This window comes from Pteropus vampyrus, unplaced genomic scaffold, assembly GCF_000151845.1.
Source record: "Pteropus vampyrus isolate Shadow unplaced genomic scaffold, Pvam_2.0 Scaffold129, whole genome shotgun sequence".
In the NCBI taxonomy this organism is placed as follows: domain Eukaryota; kingdom Metazoa; phylum Chordata; class Mammalia; order Chiroptera; family Pteropodidae; genus Pteropus; species Pteropus vampyrus.
In genome coordinates, this window is record NW_011888910.1 from 4,251,349 (window position 1) to 4,258,321 (window position 6,973).

The window sequence follows — 6,973 nt, forward strand, 5'->3', positions numbered from 1 at the left end:
ATGTTGTCACAATTCGCAAGGTTTTATTCTCTTTTAAAGACTGAGTAATATTCCACTGTATGTATATATATGTATGTGTGTCTGTGTGGGTATATGTATGTGTGCGTGTGTATATATATATATCTTCTTTATCCTCTTTTTTATGCAAATATCGATGAGCACTTAGGTTGCTTCTATATCTTGGATATTGTAAATAATGCTACAATGAACATAGGGATGCATATGTCTTTTCAAATTAGTGTTTTGGATTTCTTCAGATAAATGCCCACGAGTGGAATTGCTAGGTCATATGGTAGTTCTATTTAAAATTTTTAAAAGAAACTCCATACTGTTTTCCACGGTGGCTGCACCAATTTGCAATCCCACCAAAAGTGCATGAATGTTCCCTTTTCTCCACATCCTTGCCAACACTTGTTTGTTGATTTATCAATGATGGCCATTCTGACAGGTGTGAGGTGATATCTCATTGTGGTTTTAATTTGCATTTCTCTGATGATTTAGTGACTTTGAACATCTTTTCATATGTCTATGGGCGATCTGTATGTTCTCTCAGGTCTTCTGCCCATTTTTTAATTGGATCATTTGCTTTTTAGTTCTTAAGTGGTATGAGTTTTTTATAATTTTTTATATTAACATCTTATTGGATTTATCATTAGCAAATATCTTCTCCCATTCAATAGGTTGCCTTTTCATTTTGTTAATTTTCTTTGCTGGGCTAAACTTATTAGTTTAATGTAGTCTTATTTGTTTAATTTTTCTTTTGTTTCCCTTGCCCAAGGAAATAAATAAAAAATAAATATTACAAAGAACAGTGTCAAGAGAGTTTACTACCTATCTTTCCTTTGAGGAGTTTTATGGTTTTGGGTCTTCCATTTAAGTCTTTAATCCATTTTGAGTTGATTCTTGTATATGGTGAAAGAAGGTGATTTAGTTTCATTTTTTTGCATGTATCTGTCCAGTTTTCCCAACAGCATTTATTGAATAGACTATCTTTACCCCATTGTATATTTTTGCCTCCTTTGTCATAGTTAACTGACCATTGAAGCATGGGTTTATTTCTGGGCTCTCTATTCTGTTCCATTGATCTATATGTCTGGGTTTTTTTTTTTTCCCCCATCTTTATTGAAACATAATAGACAATTACTTGCTTGAATTTAAATTGTATAATTCAATGAGTTTTTTTTCAATTATAGTTGGCATACATTAATATACCAGTTTCAGTTGTAAAGCAGCAATCAGAGATCCACATAACTTGCAAAGTGATCACCCCACTAAATCTAGTAGCCCTCTTCCCTTTTACATCTTTATTACAACATTATTAGCCATCTTCCTATGGTACACTCTACATCTTCATGTCTATTCTACAACTATCTATTTGTACCTCTTAATCCCTTTGTCTTCCCTCCCCCAACTCTCCTCCCATCTAGTATCCTTCTAAATATTCTCTGTATCTATGAGTTTATTTCTGCTTTTGTTGTTGTTGTTGATTTTGTTCTTTAGATTCTACATGTATGCGAAATCATGATATATTTGTCTTTCTCTATCCGACCCTCTAGGTCTATCAAGGCAACATCTTTTCCATCTCTTTCCTTTTATTCTCTGTGTGTCTTTTAATCTGAAGTGAGTCTCTTATAGGTAGCATATGTAGGGATCTTTTCTTATCCATTCAGCCACTCTGTCGTTTGGCTGGAGCACTTAATTCTTTTCCATTTGAAATACTTGTTGATAGGAATGTAGTAATTGCCATTTTTTATTCCTTTTTTTGATACATGTTTTTTTTCTTCTTAAAGAAGTCCCTCCAACATTTCCTGTAATACTGGCTTGGTGATGATATATTCCTTTAGTTTATTTTTGTCTAGGAAGCCCTTTATCTGTCCTTCGACTCTAAATGATAGCTTTGCTGGATAAAGTATTCTTGATTATAGATCCTGGGTTTTCATCACATTGAGTATTTTGTGTCAAACCCTTCTGTCCTGCATAGTTTCTTTTGAGAAATCAGCTGCCAGTCTTATGGGCGCTCCCTTGTAGGTAACTAACTGTTATTCTCTTGCCACTTTTAAGATTTTCTCTTTGCATTTAAGATTTGGCATTTTAATTATGATGTGTCTTGGTGTGGGCCTCTTTGGGTTCCTTATTTTTGGGACTCTCTGAGCTTCCTGGGGTTTTATGTCTATTTCCTTCACTAGGTTAGGAAAGTTTTTCATCATTATTTCTTCAAAAGTCTCTTCAACATCTTGTTTTCCTTCAAGTACCCCTATGACACAAATAATGTTACATTTAATAGTGTCCCATAGGCTCCTTAAATTATTGTTACAGTCCTGACCTCTTTTTTCTTGCCATTCTGATTGAGTGTCCTTGGCTTTCTCATCCTCTATATGTCATTTTATCCTCTTCTTTATTAATTTTGTTTTTTCCATTTAATATACTTCTCATCTCAGATAATGTGTTCTGAGTTCAGTTTCTGACTGGTTCCTTTTTATAATTTCCATTTCCATTTTTATGTTTTTTTATCTCTGTTAAAGTTCTCACTGAATTCATCTACACTTCCCATAAGTTCATTGAGCATCTTTATAACCAGTGTTTTGAACTCTGCATCTGGTAGATTGCTTGACTCTATTATTTCTGGATCTCTGTTCTGTTCTTTCATATGGTTTTTGCTTCTTTGTCTTCCCATTTTGGCTGCCTTTCTGTGTCTGTTTCTATGTACTAAGCAAAGCTCTTAAGTCTCCCAGTTTCATTAGTGTGGCTTTACATGGTAGGTGTCCAGTGGCACAGTCCTGAGAGGGGTTCAGCTGCAGGCTAAATTTAGCCCCAGCCTGTGCCTCTTCAGGGCCATGTGTTAAGATTCAGAAAGCAATCCACAGATGCTGTGCTTATAGTTGCCTCAAAAGGCCACACCAGAAACTGAGGCCAGTTGCCACGAATGTGAGTCTAGGAGCTGCTCAGCAAGGAGCACCTAACTTGCTGAGCATACACTTGAATGTGTCTTGGGTGGGGCTGTGAGTTGCGGGAGGCGGAGTTTCAGGGAATGCTCTGGGTGGAGCAACTTGTTATCCAGTTTGATGATGTCTTTGCTATGGCAGTGCTGAGTCTGTGGGCTGGGAGTGGGAGGACTCAACAGGGAACAATGGATACTGCTGGCACTTCTGTACAGGGTGAGTCTCACTTTGGCCCTCACTCTGACAACTCAGTGTCCCCCTTTAAGTCCCTGCACAGCTGAACCAGCACTGGTGCTCAGAGCAAGCAGGTCCGTCCCCCCAAAAGTCCTCTTGCAGACAGGGCTTCTCTACGAGGCGTCTGCAGCTGCCACAGCCTCCATCCCACTCAGCCGCCCAGCAGCCTTGTGTCCTCTCCTTGTCCCACTTTCTGCTGTTGCAGGGTGATTTCTTAGATTTCTCCCTAGTTGTATGGCTTATTCATCTAGATCCCAGGCGACCTTCTTTGCTGTTTGGTCCTCGTTTCTATCACAGCCCCAATTTGGTCGCCAGAGGGATGAACAGAGCCTCTATCATCTATGTCATTTTTTTTCTCCCTCCTATGTGTCTGTTTTTATGTCAGTACCATGCTGTTTTGATTACTATAACCTTGTAGTATAGTTTGATATCAGCTAGCATAATGCCTCCAACTTTGTTCTTCTTTCTCAAGATTGCTGTGTCTATACAGAGTCTTTGCGATTCCATATTAATATTTGGATTATTTGTTCTAGTTCTGTGAAAAATGCCATTGACATTTTGATAGGAATTACATTGAACCTATAGGTTGCGTTGGGTAGTTTGAACTTTTTCCTATCCAAGAGCATTGTATATGCTTCCACTCATTGTCATTTGATTCTCTTCTTTATTCACTTCCCCAGCAGGTAGGGCTTTCAACATAAAAATTGACCATTTGATTCTAAAATTTATATTCACTATGAAACATTGGAGATCTTGCTTCCTAGCAATTGTTGTCAGTTTTTGACTCTAATAAACTCGTATAAATTTTTTTTAAAAAATAAAATATATATAAGATGAAAAGGGCCAATAAAAGTCAAGACGTTTATAAAGAACAACTAAATATGAAACTACTCTATAGACAAAAAGGCAATAGAAGTCTACAGGAATTAAGACAGGAATATTGAAACAAATTAGAAACTAGACCAGGAGAAAAGATCAGAGCCCCCAAACTGACCTACACATATGTGGACGTATTACTTATGACAAAGGAAGTACTGTAGATTATTGACAAAAATACGTTCAAGATCATTTAGATAGCCATATGTAAAGAAGCAAATCTTGAAACCTATCTTAACCATCCACAAAAATTAATTACATAAAGTAACTTTAAATGTGAATTTTAAAAAATGCTTTCATAAGATAATTTATTTTTATAATGTTGATGTAGAGAAAGATTTCTGAAACAGATCACAAAAAGCACTAGCTATAAAGGAAAGGTTGGCAAATTGGATGACATTCAAATTAAGCATTTCTTTTTAATTAGAATTCATCATTAGAAAGTGAAGAGGAAAGTCCCAGAGTGAGAACAGATATATGAAACATAAAAAACTGACAGAGGGCTCACATTCAGACTATATAAAAAATTTATACACGTCAATAAGAAAAATAAAATCTAATAGAAAAATAGATAGAAGACCCAAACAAGTAATTTATGAAGTAAAATATTCAGATGGTGTTTGGTTTCAATAATAACTATGTAAATGAAAATTAAAATTTGATTGAGATGCCACCACACATCCTCCAGAACAGTTAAAATTAAAAAGACTGACAATACTAAGTATTGGTGAGGATGCAGAGCAATGAGAACTCTCATTTACAGTTGGAGGGAGTATACTGTGTCTGGCAATATATACTAAATGTAAAATTCAGCATATCTTAAAACCGAGATATTTTACTCCTGGGGTAACAGAAATGCATGCACATGTGCATCAAAAGAGATTTTCAAGAATATGTGTAGCATCATTATTCATAATAGATTAAAAAAAAAATTAAAAAACATCCAAATGAGGCTCCTGATTACTAGCTTAGAAGTTATTACGTCTATCCTCAGAAGAAGAAAAAGTTGTAAAAACTAAAAATTAACAACTTTTTTTTTGGAGATATTATTGATGTATAACATTGTATAAGTATAAGGTATGCAACATGTAGATTTGATATTTATATATTATAATATAATATGACATAATATATATTATAATTTAATTATCACCATAGTGTTAGCTAATGCCTCTTTTACATCACATAATTATCATTTCTTTTTTGTGGTGAAAACATTTAAAATTTAGTCTCTTAGTAGCTTTGAAATATATAATACAGTATTGACTATAATTACTATACTGTATATTAGATCTTTAAAATTTATTCATCTTCTAGTTGCAAGTTTGTACCATTAAACAACATCTCCCCAATTCTCCCATTTCCCAGTCCCTGGCAATCATCTTTTTACCCTGTTTTTATGAGTTTGGCTCTTTTAGATTTCACATAAAAGTGACATCATACAGTATTTGTCTTTGTCTGATGTGTCACATTTATTGATTTTCATATGTTGAACTATCCTTTCATCCTGCTTGATCACAGTGTATGATCCTTTTAAAGTGTTGGTGAATTCAGTTTGCTAATAATTTGCTGAGAAATTTTGCATCTGTATTCATCAGGAATATTGGTCTATAATTTTCTTATAATCTCCTTATCTGGCTTTGGTATCAGGGTATAAAATGACCTCATAAAATGATTTTGGAAGTGTGCCTTCCTCTTAAATTTTTTGGAAGAGTTGAGAAGGATTGGTGTTAACTTTAAAAAAAAATAACAATAACAGATTTTACTTGCAAGCTTCAAATCTTATTTAAGAAGTTTCTAATAAAACCCAGAGACAATGGGGAAGAAAAAAATAAGTACAGGGAGGAAATTTTAGCCTCTAACATCTGTAGTCACATCAAAGAGTAAACACAATATAACTTATAGCCAGATATATAAAACCTTACATTAAAAGCATACTTGTGGTGTGGTTCCATAGAGTAGTGGTTATCACATCTGCTTTTCACGCAGAAGGTCCTGGGTTTGATCCCCAACGGAGCCATGGCCCATACCCTGGGCGTGCCAGGCCCCAGGTGCTCCAGGCCATGGGTGTGCTAGGCCCCCTGAATGTGCCAGGCCCCGGGTGTGCGCAACAAGCACATGGGAGGAGATACCTCACCTTCAGAGATCCAGTTCCTAAGGGGAGACGGCAACATCATAGATCAGGAGTGGAAGTAGGGGAGTGGGGTATTAGAATAAATAAAATAAATAAATAAATATATTTAAAAAAATCTAAAAAAGAACATATTTGCTTCAGTCCTTTTACCTAGTGCAACATGTCCATTTTCAACAAAAATTACAAAGCATGCTAAAAAGGGAAAAACATAGCTTGAAGAGATAAAGCAAACATCAGAACCAGGCTCAGATATGAGGGAAACTTTGGAATTATCAGACCATGAATTTAAAATATGTATGATAAATATGCTAAGGGCTCTAATGACAAAAGTAGACAACATGCAAGAACAGAGGAGTAATGTAAGCAGAGAGATGGAAGCTCTAAGAATAAAAAAAAAAAATGCTAGAAAAAAACCCCACTGTCACAGAAATGAAAAATGCCTTTGATGGACTTATTAATAGCCTGAACATGCCAAGGAAAGAATCAGTGAGCTTGAAGATATATCAATAGAAACACCCCAAATTAAAAAGCAAAGAATAAAAAGGGAAAGAAATAGAGTAGAATGTTCAAGAAGTGTGGCACACTTTTAAAAGATATAACATACACATAAGAGGAATACCAAAAGAAGCAAAAAGAGAGAAAAGAACGGAAGTATTTGAAGTAATTATGGCTGAGAATTTTCCTAAATTAATGATAAACACCAAATCACATATCCAGGAACTCAGCAAATACAAAAAATTGATACTTGTGCATATCATATTCAACTGTAGAAAAATTAAAGAGAAAGTGA

General features: G+C 35.1%; 1 non-coding gene across 1 annotated transcript; it reads left to right on the forward strand.

Annotated features, from left to right (window-relative positions):
• Positions 1–5,996: 5,996 nt before the first annotated feature.
• Positions 5,997–6,069, forward strand: TRNAE-UUC. Its single transcript has one exon. It is a non-coding gene; the product is annotated as a tRNA-Glu (tRNA).
• The last annotated feature ends 904 nt before the right edge of the window (positions 6,070–6,973 follow it).